Below are 16,126 nucleotides of genomic sequence, written 5' to 3'. Positions count from 1 at the left end.
ATTCATAACGATTCAATATAGTTTTAATTGGGCTGCACCATTTAAGAGTGCAAGTTGAGTTACATTTATATATGCTCAGTGCAATTCTAAGCAGCATTAGTCTAAACACATTAAAATCAATGGTTTTAGACTGGAGTAACTTTTCTCAGGATTGCACTGTAAACAATGGCTCCTAGACTCAACTGGGAGCCCAGGTTGCAGGTGATGTGCAGGAGGCAAGTGGGGAGACAGCATGATGGCTGCCATGATGTGGAGGGCGGGGAATGACCAGGGGGCAGGGGAGCATGCCCATGCACATCCTGTGTGGGGGGAAGCTGACCCCCGCACCTCAGCACTTGGCTTGTGGCGGCATTAAAAAATTGTGCAAAAGATTTATTTATAACCTTATTTTATATATGCAAGGACTTTCTTTTACATGAGGCAGCACTGAAACATGTCAACCCCTCTAACTACAGTCTGAACTGGCTCAGTTCAGAAAAAGATATGTCCCATAAGCTTCCAGATATGCCTTTCTGCACTTAAAGACTGCGATGGAAAATGATCTGGGCATATTCATCTATGAATTAATCACATCCAGGATGGGAGCTTTACAATGGCCTCTAGATGGGGCTACTTTTGAGGATGCAATTGGTGCAAAATAAAGCAGCAGGATTGCTGACTGGCATAAACTATTTCAACAGTGACAAAAGAATACTCTGGCTGCTCAGTTGCTTCTGGAAACAATTCAAAGTTCTGATCATTAAATTCCTAAAGGACCTAAGATCAGCATATTTCAAGGAACATTTGCTTCCATCAGAACCTGCCCATCAGTTAAGCTTTTCTGCAGAAGACTTATTCTGTGTGTCCCCAAAGTTAGAAGCAAGATTGTTACCACAAGTGGTGTGGTACTGATTCACATGAGTCCAAATTCGCACAAAACTACTCTAAAACTTCCTTCCACCACGTAGGATTCCCAGGTGCCTGACAATGGCAGGCAAACTCCCGGGGGTTTGCCACTTTGCCCACTGACCTGCCAGTGACCAGTGGGAGGTGGTAAGCTCCTGGAGGTTGCCTGCCACCCCAGGAATCCCCACCATGTGCATGCTCCAGGGAGGTGTGACAACATCACTGCCAGAAGTGACATCATTGTGCCAGCCACAGAAGCATTCCTGTGCTTCATATGGGGCGGAGCGCTCCCATGGCTTCCATGGCTAGCACAACGATGTCTCTTCTGGCAGTGACATCATTGCACAGATGCCAGAGCATGCAGGAAGGAAGGAAGGAAGGAAGGAAGGAAGGAAGGAAGGAAGGAAGGAAGGAAGGAAGGAAGGAAGGAAGGAAGGAAGGAAGGAAGGAAGGAAGCTAAATTAATTAGCACCACTTTGAAAAGAAGAAGAGGTAATTTAGAACTTCAACATCTGGAAGAAATTCAGATGAAGAGAATTGTGAAAGCATCCTTCTTTGCTAAGCAGACTTCAATATCTAACACCAAACATTCTGTTTCTCTACTGCATTCTCCCCAGAAGAGATAAACATCAGCTGTTTAGTTGAAGCTTGATGGCTTATCAGCCATTTTACTAAAAACTCATAAAAACTCCAAATAATTTTATTTCATTTTCTATAAACATATTTTTATTATGGACTTGAACAATTAAGGCATTCACACAGTATCAAATGTACGATACAAGTGGCATCTTGAGTGCCTGCATTCATTTTCTTAACAAGCTTCACATGTAGAAATTACAAATCTCCCATTAAACTTGTGTTAAGACTGACAACAGTAGTTACATAAAAACTCAGCAGTAGGGTTGTTATATCTGTAATAAATTGGGATTCTGAGTTTTTTTATACAGCTTTCACTTGAACAAATGAATGTCTTCATTTACACATGCACACAAACAAACAAGGAATATTGCCATTATCTGTTCCTTCCCCCAAACACATCAAAAATAATTATCTTGGCCTATTGCAGCAGGTCCTGAGAATATTTTCTTTACATAAGTTCGTATTCTAATGTCTTCCTTGGTTTTAGATGATTTTATTGGCAGCTGTAAAGTTAGTTGCCCTTTTTATTTTTTGTTTCACTGTTGTTGCACTACATTGCATTTTCTTAAAATTGGGGATCTCCTAATTTTGTGTTGAATCGTGTTTTGAAAAGCAGGTTGAAGTTTGGATTCGGTTTCGTTTTCTCAGCCATGCCGGACGCTCCTCTCGGCTGGTCTGGGAGGAAACGACCGGGCACCCTGACCGGGCGGCTGACCCGCAAGGATTAGCCCCCAGGACTCCCAGGGAGGGAGCCAGGGTCCGGGACGCGGCGGGAAGAACTCCCCGAAATCAATGCGGGGGGGGGGGAATTGCCCGTTTGTCCCTATGGAGGCCGGCAGATGTGCGCGGCGCCTCGAGTGCCGCCGGGCAACGAGAAACGGCAAGTAAAAGAAACAGGCGGAAGCCTGTAAACAAGCGAATCCCTTCTGTTCTACAAGCGTTTGTGAAGGAGAGGTTGATCTGAAGAAGACTCGCTCTTCCCCTTCGTTGAGTTCCAGAATTTTGTTGGCGCCCCCCCCCCCCCAAATGGCAGCAAAGAGGCAAAGTCCCGCTCTCGGTAAGTCAATCTCGGCTACCTTGCAGAAGGGGGAGTCGCTCGAAGAGTTGGTACGCAGGGCGGTGGTGGAAGCTATAAAACCCTTTGTTGACAAGTTGAACGAAACTGATCAAAGGGTGGGCTTAATTGAAAGCGAGGTGAAAACCATTAAGGCAGCAGCGGGGGGGGCAGAAAAGTCTGCTCTGGAAAGTGTGTCACTTGTGAAGGCTACAAAAAAGGACCTGAAGTTGGTGGAGAACCAGCTGATCGGGCTACAGGTGGAACGAACGCAGACAATTTTGCGTCTCCAAAACGTGAAAGAGGAGGAAAATGAGGATCTGTGGGATTTGGTCTCGGAATTACTGGCGACACCCGCGAGGACGACTAAAGAAGAGGTCAAAAGCGCCATTTTGGAGGTCCGTCGGGCTTCTTCAAAATATGCAACATAGCGACAGTTGCCGCGTGAGATCATTATTGACTTTTCATCTAAAAAGATTCGGGACACCATCCTATATAACTCATACAATGCGGATTTGGACTTTATGGGTTTGAAAGTCAAGATTTTGAAGGACGTTCCATTTCTAGTCCGGAAACGGCGTTTTAAATATAAAAAGTTTGTAGCACTTCTGAGGGACCATGGAATAAAGTACAAATGGTTATTCCCGGAAGGAATATGGTTCAGATATAAAGATCAGGCCTATAAGATATTATCAGAAGATCAACTAAAGGATTTTGAGAATAAAAACCCAGAACTCTGCTGCACCAAGAACGAAGAAAAGGAGGAGCCGGAGGGGGGGGGGGAGGAGGAGAGCATCGCAACAGCAGTTGCACAGAGAGAATTGCGTCCGGGACCTAGAAGGGGGAGGAAAGTTTAACCAGAATTTGAAATGTTTATTCTCTGTATGATTAACCACTCCATCATTATTTTATGGAGCTATTTTTGTATTGACAGTATGAAGGGAAACATTGAAGTGTAGTGTTTAGTGTTTGTAGTTCATTCCCCCCCTTTTCTTTTTCCACCCCCCCCCCTTTGTCCCTTCCCTCTCCCCTTTCCTTGTGATAGTTTTGTGTAGTGTTTTGTAGCTATGAAAAATAAAAAATTTATTAAAAAAAAAAAAAAGCAGGTTGAAGTTTGATAAATAAATAACTAACATTGTCATATTGCAATGGTCTTTTATATTTTTATTTAAAAGCTATATAAATATTTTTAGTTGTATGCTATATAAGCTCTCAGACTGGAGCTTCTGAGGTGGCTTACATATGATTAATATTTAAAAAATGATCATTCAGAACAGTCAAAACATTCATTGATAATATAGAGCTGGCAGCAAAATAAATACATTAATTAAAACTTCATTAATCAATAAACACCAGCCAATAAACCACTCACTATAAGGCTAATCACAGAGTCTGAAGAAAAATGTAACAAGCCCCTCTTTGTCCTCAGTATAATCAACTAAAATCAGTCCTAAGCATGGTTGAATAGAAATATTTTCTTCCGATACTTAAGTGTTCAGATTATGTGGAAGTGGGTAGTGGGGAAAATCTTGCTTGCAGCATACTAGCAGTAGCTGAGTTCCATCAGAGCTAAAGTTGTCTACCTCTCCCTGCAGGCAGCTAAAGGTTTAGCATGTCCAGAGGCATGAGCCTTTGGGGTCTTGGCTTTTGGCTCTTCATTCATGGCCTTGGATGAGCCATCTGCTGAATCTTTTCAAACTTGAGATACATTGTTGTTCTGTCTATTTGCATCAACTATATTGAGATAATTTTGCTGTTGTAAGCTGCTTTGTGTCCCATAAGATAAAAAGGCAGGATATAAATATTCTAAATAAATAAGTAATTAGGTTCCAAACATCTTCAAAGGAGTTCCAAAGTACAGACACCACTGCAGAGAAGGCCATGCTGCTGGTAGAGAGTGTGCCCTCTAAATTTTAAAAGGCCATTATTTTCTATGGGGAGATCTGGACTTCAAACTCCAGAGGCCAGGTTGTCTCCCTCCCCAGTAACTAATAGCCCTTTAACATTTAAATGACACATGTTCTGGATGACTTTGTGCAGGTCTGATTCAAATATAGCTGTGCACTTAAGAAACCTCAGGCATCTACTTAGCATTCCTATATCAGATCATTTAATTCCTGGCAAGAGGTATATTTCAACAATGTTTTTTGGTTCATTATGAGTATAGTAACAAGTAATATTTTAGAGAATCTTTGCTTCCATTTTATCCTTTATTACAACATAATTATATACATCTTTAATATTGAATAATTCAACAAAGGATTCTACTATCCATTACTGTTACGTAATTAAATTAGAGCAATTACATGAGTCCATAAAAATAGCTTATCCAAAGATAAGCACACCACACGCAAAGAGCCCCTTCTAAGGGTCACTCTACATGTTACGACTTTTACAAGTTCTCAACAGAGCCAAACGTCTTTCTGCTGCCTCACATGCACACAATACCTCTGTGTCTCCCCTCCCCCTGATTTTGCATGGGGGGGGGAAGCTTAGGAGAAAGGGAGGAGCTCATCCTCCCCTGGTGGCACCTTTTCAAGCTCATTTGCACTTTAGTTTTTTGGAACAAAAGCCAATCCCCGAAGCAGATGTGTGTCTGCGTGGAGCACAGTTGGATCCATGGAGAACTCATAAAAGAAGTAACATGTAGAGTGATCCTAAGAAGAAGCTCCTGTTTTTACAGCCTCCCATATATACAGGTTTTTAAAAATTATCTCATGCCATGTTATTGTATTACTCCTTTGTTTCTTACCAAGGCTATTCTATTATGGGTCTTTAAACTCCATATTTTGGCATTTTTAGCTGACAGACTAGGCCAGCTCTGTTTCTGATGTGCAGAAACATCCTCCATGGTCTTTTGGTCAAGACCATCAACCCCCCTATATCCCTGGTCATTTCCATGATAGTGTGTCACAAAACAGCTGGGGGGGAGGGAACTCTCTCAATAATGAGTAGTAGTCCTGTTCTCCAGGTTTAAACTTAAATTTAACGGAACATAATTTTGAATGCCAGTGGAATCCAGCCCAACTGTGGGATTCCCCCTCTTCCAGGAAGCAGGAGATGCATGAGAGAAAAGAGAAAGGGCATTCAATGTCTACCAGTAGAAGTTGACTTACAGGGGATTAAAACATTAGTGATGGGTCTCTACACTTCAAATGAAAATAAAGTTAGCTTATACAAAAAAATTGGGGAATGTTTAACAGATTTATCGTATGAAAATTGTTGCTTGGTGGGGGACTGGAATGGAGTGATTGACCCAAAAATAGATAGGTGCTCTGAGAAACACATTAAGATTAATCAGGGTAAATTGCCCATTTTTTTTTTTGATTTGATGGACAATTTGGGTTTGATCGATTTGTGGAGACAGAAAAATGCCAGTGCAAGAGAGTATACTTTCTTTTCAGAAAGGCTTAGATCATTTTCAAGAATGATATGATTTTGACATCAAGGGACTTTGCCACTCAGGTAGCTGAAATAGAAGTTCTACCCAAGACTTAAAAAATTTGTAATCCAGGTCTACAAAAAGTGATCCCCTGAGCCTGGAAAAAGAAAAGAAAAAAGAAAGGGTGGGGGCATTCAAAATAATGTCCTGTCGAACTTTAAAGGAACTTTATTTTCAATGCTGGTGAGCCTGGCCTCCAGACTCCAGATCATAGAATCATAGAGTTGGAAGGGGCCATACAGACCATCTAGTCCAACCCCCTGCCAAGTGCAGGATCAGCCTAAAGCATCTCTGACAAATATTCATCCAGCATCTTCTTGAAAACTGCCAGTGAGGGAGACCTCACCCACCTCCCTAGCAGCTGATTCCACTTTGAACTACTCTGACCATGAAAAAGTTTAGATCAAGTCTATCACCCATTATTTAAACTGCACCCCGCCCCCAGCAGTTTGGCAGCCATTATTTTCTGGCTTCCAGAGGTCCAGTCTTCCCATAGAAAATAATAATCCTTAAACATTTAAATGGCAGATATGCTGCAAAACGCCTTTTTGCTGGGTGTGTTTCCTCTCTCTCCTGCCTCCTGCATTCCCCAAGCCAAAAATAATCTTGAAATTCTGGAGATAAATTATCATTGCTCTCTGATTTTCAAGAGCATTAAGGTCATTTCAGATATTCTCAAGCAGGCCTAAAACAGCTAATTTCAGGATTAATTTTGGCTTGGATATATCCAAATACACACCCCTACTGGAAGCTCCTGTTTGACACATGAAACGTATCTCTTCTTTGCATTCCCCTTGGATTATTTGCTGTCTGTCTAATCAAATCAGACACATGGCTTGGGGCTCAAAGCTCCCCTCGGATCAGCGTGGATTGATAGCTATAACTTTCTTGGGTTTTTTTTCTGTTAGTCTATCTCTTTGGCCTCTTCCCCCCTCTTAAGCAAAATAAGTCACATAGTGTTTGGATGCCATTACGATTAATTCTTTCAGTGGACTTCTAGTTAAGCCTGAACACTTTTGTGTTGTTTTCACTGCTTTAGATTTGCTAATTCTCCAGCCCAGATATTTTAACAATCCCCCTAAATAAACTTTATTTCTAATTTCAGTCTATCTAAATCTCAGTGGTTGTTCTAAGCCTATAGCAATGCCTCACTACTTTGCCACAGATCCTTTAATATTATTGTGAGTCACTGTCTAGATTTTAGGGCTTTTTAAAACCAGGTGTAGAGCCCAAACTAGCAGCTCCTGAGAGGTAGGGTTGCCTGATCCCTATACCCTCCCAATGGGAGGCGGGGGTCTGGCACTCACCTCATGCCGGAAGTGAGATATCCTTCATGCATGGCAAGCAGAAGAGAGAAGGGGAGGGGCATAATGGGGGAAATATTCTGAATAGGCTGAGAGCAGAGAGAAGAAGGAAAGGGAGAAAGAGTGAAGAGGTGGAGGAAAGAGACAAGGGGGAAGGAGACACAACAGATTAAACAGAGGGAGGAAAAGAGGTGGAGAATGGGTGAGGGAGATTAAGAAGAGTGAGAGGAGGTGAAGGAAAAGGAGAAAGACTGAATGGGTGGAGGGAAGTGACAAGGAGAGGGGGTGTAATGGGGGAAAGAGACCAAATGGGCTGGGAACAGGGAGAAAAAGAGATGGAGAATGGGTTAAAAGGGGAAGAGTGAAGGGAGTCATGAAGGAAAGAGGCAAAATGGATTTGGGGCAAGGAGGCAAAGAGCGGGTAAGGAATCAGAAAGGGTGGGTGTATTGATCAAGAAGGAAAGAGTGACAGGAGGGGTGGAGAGGGGGAAAGAGTGGAGGGGTGGAGGAAAGAGAGAAGGTGTGTTAAAGGGGAAAGGACACAGAAAGGGTTGGGAGGAGGGAAGCTCCCAATCCATTCTGTCTCTTTCCTCCTTTAATACCCCTTCTCTCTCTCCTCCACTCCACCACTCTTTGTCCCTTTCTTTCCTCCCTCACTTGCTGTCACTCTTCCCCTCTTAACCCATCTACTCATTCTCCATCTCTGTACCTCCCTGCCACGAACCCATTCAGTCTCTTAATTCCTTTAAACCCCTTTATTTCTTCACTCCTTTATTCTTTCCCCCTGTCCGCCACCTCCTGTCACTCTTACCTTCTTAACCCACATACCCATTCAGTCTCTTTCCCCATTAACCCTCCTTGTCCCCTTCCTCTTCACTCTTCCCCCTCTCTACCACCTCCTCACACTCTTTCTCTCTTATTCCACCCACCAATTCAACATCTCTACCTCCCTGCTTCCAGTCCATTCTGTCTCCTTTCCCCATTAACCCTTCCTTGTCCCCTTCCCCTCTTCTCTCCACCTCTTCACCCTTCCCCCCTCTGCCACCTCCTCTCACTCTTTCCCTCTTAACCACCCCACCCATTCTTCATCTCTTTACCTCCCTGCTCCCAGCCCATTCAGTCTCTTTCCCCCATTATGCCCACTTCCCTTGTCTCTTCCCTCCACCCCTTCAGTTTTTCTTCTTTTCTGCTACCATTTACACCCAGCCAGCTTGCTTCAGGTGCCTGGGGGGGAAGTCCCCCCCCAGGCAGCTGAAGCCAGGGTTTAAATGCCTCTTTGCGTGCTGCTGCATAGTGGCATGGAAAGGGGCATTTGAACCCAGCTGGCTTGCTTCTAATTCTTTAGAGCTAAGCCTGGCCTCCTTATCTTTTGTTTCTATGTTCTCTGGGGGTTGGCTCTGCCCTGCATGATGATGTCACTTCCCGGAAGTGACGACATCATGCAGTCCTGGGAGTGAGCACATGCTTTGAGTGTGCGCATATGGTACTAGTGAGTTCCACCACCTCTTTTCTCAGAAAAAAGCCCTGGACATGAGGATGCTGGATGAGAGTCAGAAGTGAAGGTGGAGAGGGTGTAACCCCGGTGGCGGACGGTGCAGACACAAATGTGGCTTCAGATCAACTGTGCTGGCCTGCAGAGGCCTGTCCCATAGTGGTGGCTGTGGGTCCATTTGACGGAGCTGGTAAGCACTCTACACCACAGAAGGCATATGCTTGGCCATGGGGGCCTTGGGGTCAGCCTCTTCTCCTATGCCTTTGGTGTTTTACACTAAAGCAGAATCCAGGGTAGTACATATCAGGGCCTGAGCTAGTCAGGAGGACAGTGGTCTTCATGGCCCCAGCCATATTTACAGCTGGGAAATACGGTGGGCTGGTTGCCAGTCCACACACAAAGTCGGCTTTAGTTACTGTGCCATGGAAAGGAGGTGAGCAAAACATGGTGGTAGTCCATGTTTTCAAGTCAGTTTCATAGCCATCTCTCCCTTTTAACATGTATGAAACTGGTCAGACTGTTTATGCTCCTGTGCTGCAGTTGAGGTGGCAGGAGGTCCACCTGGGTGACCTTGGGGGTCAAGGCATGCCCCTTTCCTATAGGCTTAACAGACTTGCTGTGCCTGGGCAGGTAGTGGTCTGATGGCTTGATGGAGGTTGTGGTCCTCCACCTCATGTTGGCTCATGGGGCGTGGCTCTTTCCATACAGGCTCAACCTCATTGATGGGGAATTGGGGTCTGTCAAGAGTGGCTGGTAGGCTGTACAGCTGCCAGTTGTGAGGGCAGATTGCTGCATGGCTCCCCTTGTACAAGTAAGGCTCTCTTGCCATGGCAAGGTGCTGCAGGCTTGTGGGGGGGGGACCATTTACCTGGCTGCCGGGTACAGCCATACGTTATATGGCTCATTCATGGGGCAGTGAGGGCTTGCCCAGACAGGTCAAGGTAGAAGTTGTGGGTGACCCCAGGTCTTGACCTGTACCACTAGTTAGTTAGATCTCTTGTCATATTGACAGTTTAATTAATAAAGTGGCCCAATTTTATACCCAAGCTTTCTGTCTGCCTTTTATTTCGACTGGGGTGCAATGGGAAATTGTAATATGGTTGAATCTGCTTTATGATTCCTTGCCCATCACTTTGAAATGGGATCTAAAGAGGTATCAATTTTTTTTTGCAAAATATTGCCAAAATGTGGCAACAAAGCAGTATTAAAGTTGACGTATAAAAATGTGTACATGCATTTAAACAAATTATTAGCCACCTTTCTACCAAAAAGCAGCTCAAAGCAGTTTACTGTATAAAAAATATAAACAATCAAAACAACAGTTTTTACAAATAAAACAATTAAAATATAAACGACCAAAACATTTTAAAACAGGTTAAAATACAATTTAAAATTCATCTTAAAAGCTATCCTAAATAAAATAGTCTTCAGCTGTCTCCTGAAGCTAGAGAGTGAGTGGGGCAGGTGCACCTCCCTGAGGAGATAGTTCTGCAATTGTGGACTGCCACTGAGAAGACCCTCTGCTGTGTACTCACCAGCCAAGTTTCTTTGGTCAGTGGGACAGTTAGGAGGGCCTATCCTTGTGACCTTAATTCTCAGGCAGGAACTGGAGTCTTTATTCCCAGGGAACAGTAAAATACTGAGCAAAAAGAATTTTGATTGCATATATGGTCACATTTTGCAGTGTTTTAGCAACGTAAACCTGCACTTCAATAATGTCAAAGTGAAACTTAGTCTACATCATTGTTAATTGTGAATTATTATATGTGTTTTTTAAAAAAGAACCCTAGGCTGCAATCTGCTGTCTTTGGAGTAAATGCCATTGGTTAAACTGGAAATTATTTCAGAGTAGATCAGTTTAGGATTGCGTCTTTAGAGATTCAAAGTCCTTATATATATACATGAGCAGAAGGGAAAACATCAACTATTTTGTTTGGCTCATTGTTTCTATTCTTCTGGTGTCATTGCCATAATCTTTTCAGACCCATATTTCTAGTTATGATAGGAAGAACCTTTCTTATTTATTAGAATAAAAGCTGGAATTATGTGGGGCAAAGGTGCTCTGGGTTTTGCTGCCTTTTGAGGAAGGGCTGCAGCTCAATAATAGAGCACAGCACATAGGCACCCCCCAGTTAAACCCCTCACATCTCCAGCAAGAGTCCTGGGTAGTCAGCACTGGGAAACTTTTCTCTTACTGAGACTATGGGAAATTCCTGCCAATCTGGACAGGGAGATGGACCAAAGGACTCTCTTAGGGCCAAAATACACATTACGTCAGACATGAATCAAATCAGAAGTGTCCCACCCAACTCTCATCCCACATTCATATGGGGACCAACCTTAAAAAACCTCTCAGTTGCTCCACATGTTGTAAGGAAGTCATGAACCTGAGACTCGGTCTTTGAAAGAAAATGTTTGGACTTAGGTTCAGAACTGTAAGTGTTGTCAGGTTGTGGTCTAGCTCAGATATGTGGTTGTTGAGCTGAGTAGTAACACTTGTGGAGCAGTCTCTAAATTCCCCAGAGATGCCACCTTGGAGAGACTGTTGCAGGCCAGTGCCAAAAGGGGGAGGAGAACTAGGGGGCAAGGTGACAAAATACATCAGACAACCATGATGCAGATGAGAATACTCAAGCTTCCATTCCTCAATATAGGAGAAGGCATGTGCTGGTAGTTGGGGACTCCCTACTGAGAGGGGTAGAAGGTAAAGTGTGCCGACCAGACTTGCCATCTCGAGAGGTATGCTGTCTACCAGGTGCCCACATCCAGGATGCGACAGAAAGGGTAGGAAGGCTTATCTAACCCAAAGATTATTATTCCTTCCTCCTGATGCATGTGGGAACAAATGATATTGCCCAGCACAGTCCAGAACACATTAAAAGTGGCTATGTGGCTTTGGGTAAAAAGGTTAAGGACCTGGGAGCACAGGTTGAGTTTTCATCAGTTTTTCCTGTCATAGGCCAATAGAATGCTGCAAATAAATGACTGGCTATGTAGATGGTGTCATCAGGAGTGATTTGGTTTTTTTGGACCATGGCTTACGCTTTTGAGATGAAGCTCTTCTATCGAGAGATGGTTTGCCCCTCATAAGGATAGGAAAAATGTGTTTGGTAAAAGCCTTGTGAACCTGCTAAGGAAGGCTTTAAACTAAATCCTATGAGGGAGAGAGACAAAGATTCAAAGCCTGTAACTGAAGAAGGGAACACTGAAGACCTGCAGGGAGTGGAACATATGCTAGGAAACATTAACTCACAGGTAAGCACAGAAAGAAAAACCTCAGGGCATATAACTCATGGCTTCCAATGTCTATACCCTAATGCACAGAGTATGGGAAACAAGCAGGAGGAACTTGAAGTCCTAATACAGGAAGAGGACTATGACATAATAGGCATTACTGAAACTTGGAGGAATGACACTCACAATTGGAATACTAGGATTGAGGGATACAATTTGTGCAAAAAAGATAGACAAGTAAGGAAGGGGGAGGAGTAGCATTATATGAAAATGATGTATATACTTGTGAGGAAATACATGTATCTGAGCATGGAAATTCAGTTGAGAATCTAAAAGTAAAAGGACTAAGAAATAATAGTGATACTATGGTGGGGGTCTGCTATAGACCATCAAGCCAAGCAGAGAACTTGGATGAGAAACTCCTAGAACAAATTACAAAGTTCACAAAGAGATGGGACATAGTGATCTTTAATTATCTGGATATCTGTTGGAGGTCTAACTCTGCTAAAAATGAAAGGTCAAACAAATTCCTGAATTGTCTTCTGCCTAGCATAACTGAAAGTATGAAACTGGTCAGAAGAGAGCTCAAGAGGGGTGGGAGTTTCTTAAAGGTGAAATATTGAAGGCACAATCAGAAATGACTCCTATGCGATGGAAAAACAGGAGGAGCCTAAAGAAGCCAAGGTGGCTCCATAAACAGATTTCTAATGAGTTGAGAAATAAAAAAAACTCATTTAGGAAGTAGAAGGAGGGCCTTATAACCAAGGATAGATATAAACAAATAATCGACGCTTATAGGGAGAGTGTTAGAAAAGCTAAAGTTCAATATGAGCTTAGGCTAGCAAGAGATGCTAAAAACAACCCCAAAGTGTTTGTTGCTTATATTCAAAGTAAGAAAAAGAGCAAGGACATGGTGGGCCTGTTGCAGGGACAGAGAAGTGAAATTGTAACAGGCGATGAAGAGAGGGCAGAACTGTTCAATTCCTATTTTCCTCAGTCTTCTCCTGTGAGGGAAATGGTGCTCAACATGGCAATGATGGGGGAAGGGAGTTACAGCCTAGGATCAGCATAGAGGTAGTACATAAACACCTAGTTTCTTTAAATGGAACTAAGTCCTCAGGGCCAGATGAATGGCACCCAAGGGTACTAAAAGAACTCGCAGATGTAATTTCTGAGCCTCTGTCCATTCTTTTTGAGAATTCTTGGAGATCAGGCAAGATGCCAAAAGATTGGAGGCGGGCAAATGTGCCCATCTTCAAGAAGGGGAAGAAGAAGGATCCAGGTAACTATTGACCAATCAGCTTGACATCTATACCTGGAAAAGTCTTAGAACAAATCATCAAACAGTCAGTCCTTGAGTATTTATAAAGGATGGCTGTGATTACTAAAAGCCAGCATGGGTTTCTCAAGAACGAGTCATGTAAGACTAACCTTATTTCCTTTTTTGAGAAAGTTACTCCCTTGCTGAATCAGGGAAATGCTGTAGACATAGTTTATCTCGATTTCAATAAGGTTTTTGATAAGGTTCCACATCCTTATCAACAAGTTGGTAAAATGTTGGTAAAAGGTTCCTTATCGACAAGTTGGTAAAATGTGGTTTGGATCCTGTTACTATTAGGTGGATCTGTAACTGGTTGACAGATCACAACCAAAGAGTGCTAGTTAATGGTTCCTGATCCTCTTGGAGAAGAGTGACAAGTGTAGTTCCTCAGGGATCAGTCCTTGGACCTGTTCTGTTCAATATTTTTATAAATGATTTGGATGAAGGAGTAGAGGGAATGCTTATTAAATTTGCAGATGATACTAAATTGGGAGGGTAAGAGTAAGGGTACAGGATGATCTTGACAGGCTGGAAAACTGGGCTGAAACAAATAAAATATTCAACAGAGATAAATGCAAAGTTCTGCAATTAGGAAGGAAAAATCAAATGCATGATTATAGTATGGGGGAGACTTGTCTTGGCAGTAGTTTGTGCAAAAAGGATCTAGGGGTCTTAGCAGACTATACACTGAACATGAGTCAGCAGTGTGATATGGTAGCTAAAAAGGCAAATGTGGTTTTGAGCTGTATCAACAGAAGCATAGTCTTCAGATCACAAGAAGTGATAGTATTGCTCTACTCTGCTCTGGTTAGACCTCACACAGAGTATTGTGTTCAGTTTCGGGTACCAAAATTTAAGAAAGATATAGACAAGCTGGAACGTGTGCAGAGGAGGGCAACGAAGATGATGAGTGGTCTGAGACAAAGTCCTCTGAGGAAAGGTTGAAGGAGTGAATGTTTAGCCTGAAGAGGACATGACTAAGAGGTGATATGATAACCATTTTCAAGTACTTGAAGAGCTGTCACATAGAGGATGGTGCAGAGTTGTTTTCGGCTGCCCCAGAAGGTCATACCAGAACCAACAGCTTGAAATTAAATCAAAAGAGCTTTTGGCTAAACATTAGGAAGAACTTCCTGACAGTAAGAGCAGTCCCTCAGTTGAACAGGCTTCCTCAGGAGGTGGTGGGCTCTCCTCCTTTGAAGATTTTTAAGCAGAGGCTAGATGGCCATCTGACAGCAATGCTGTCAGATTCTGTGAACATGGGCAGATCATGAGGGGAAGGGCAGAATAGATTACATCAGTGCTTAGTTCTCGTGGCCTTCTTGCATGTCCAGGGTAGCAATTTTCCACAAGCTAGTTTGGCTAGGGATCTTGGAGGTATTTTGCCATCTTCTGGGCAGGCAGGGGGGTAGTTGTGAATTTCCTGCATTGTGCAGGAGGTTAGACTACATGACCCTAGAAGTCCTTCCAATCCTATGATTCTATGATTGTATGATTCTATGATGGAGATAAAAGAGACCACAACTTTATTGATTTACAACTCATAGAACGTTGGTGCTGCATAGGGAAATGATCCAAACATCAGCTGACCCGCCTTCCAGCCAATGACAGCCACACACTGTCAGACCCCTATTGAGGGGGGGGGAACCATAAGATGACAGCAAGATACCCCCTGTGTGGATCCACCTGGGAGTGAGATGAATCTAACAGCCCTTGAGCTGGGCATCTATCTGCCATGCCACACTCCCCAGACCCCTTAAGGGGATCCCCATAATTCAGCTTTCCCAGCTGCAGCAAAGCTGCTTAGGCTGGGAGCCAGCTTTGTGGCCCCGCCCGGAGGAAGCTGACAGGCTCCCTTCCTGGGCATTCAGGGCTTTTGGCCGGGGGCGGAGCCAAGAGCCATTTGCAGGCAGCTCCGCTTTGCCAGCGTCAGTTTCCTCGTGCGCCTGGAGGAAACAGGAGTGCCTTTGCTCTCCTTTCCCTGAGTGGTGCGGAGTGGGCTGGGCTGAGGGAGAGCATCTCAGCTCTCAGAGCTTTCACCGGTTTTTTGCAGCTGCAGCAGCGTTTGTGACAACGTTGGCATCGGCGTCAGCAGCATTTCGGCAGCGGCGGTGGCTTCCCTGAGGGTATTTACTCAAGCGCCACTTTTGTTTCCAGCCATGGTGGCCTGCTTTTCTAAGGGGCTGTTGCTCTCGGGGGGGGGGGGCCTTTCTGCAGGCATTTACCTGCAGCTCAGGCGCAGCTTTTGTGTACAGCGTGTAGCCTGCTTGTAGAAGGGGGGATTTTGCCTCTCAGCAGGTGGGGTCCTTCCCTCTCTTGGGGAAGCAGCTGTTTAAGTGCCAGCATCTTTCACACATCAGCACACTCCCCCCCTTTTTCCTTTTTCCTGGGATTACAGGGGCCCTCCCTTTGAGTCAGCATACAGGGGCCCTCTATTTGAATCAGCAATTAAAACCCCTGTCATCAACTGACCCAGTAGACATTTGACCAGGTTTTCTTGGGGCCTAGCTTATTTCTGCCTGGCAACCTGGTCTAGCCTATTCTGTCTGGCAGCCAATTTGGGGTGGTTCTCGGTGGCAGCCATTTTCTGTGTACTTTTACAGGGTGGTGGTGTCACCTAGTGGTCAGCTACATATTGCTTTTCACTGGTTAAGTGGCCTGACTGTGAATCTGTTCCTTTTGGGATAGTTTGCGTACTTTACAGACATGCCTGCAAAAAAAGGGAGTGGGAAAGGCAGTGGACCATCCAAGGGTA

Source organism: Eublepharis macularius, chromosome 6 (genome assembly GCF_028583425.1).
Source record: "Eublepharis macularius isolate TG4126 chromosome 6, MPM_Emac_v1.0, whole genome shotgun sequence".
In the NCBI taxonomy this organism is placed as follows: Eukaryota; Metazoa; Chordata; class Lepidosauria; order Squamata; family Eublepharidae; genus Eublepharis; species Eublepharis macularius.
This window is presented reverse-complemented; position numbering follows the sequence as displayed.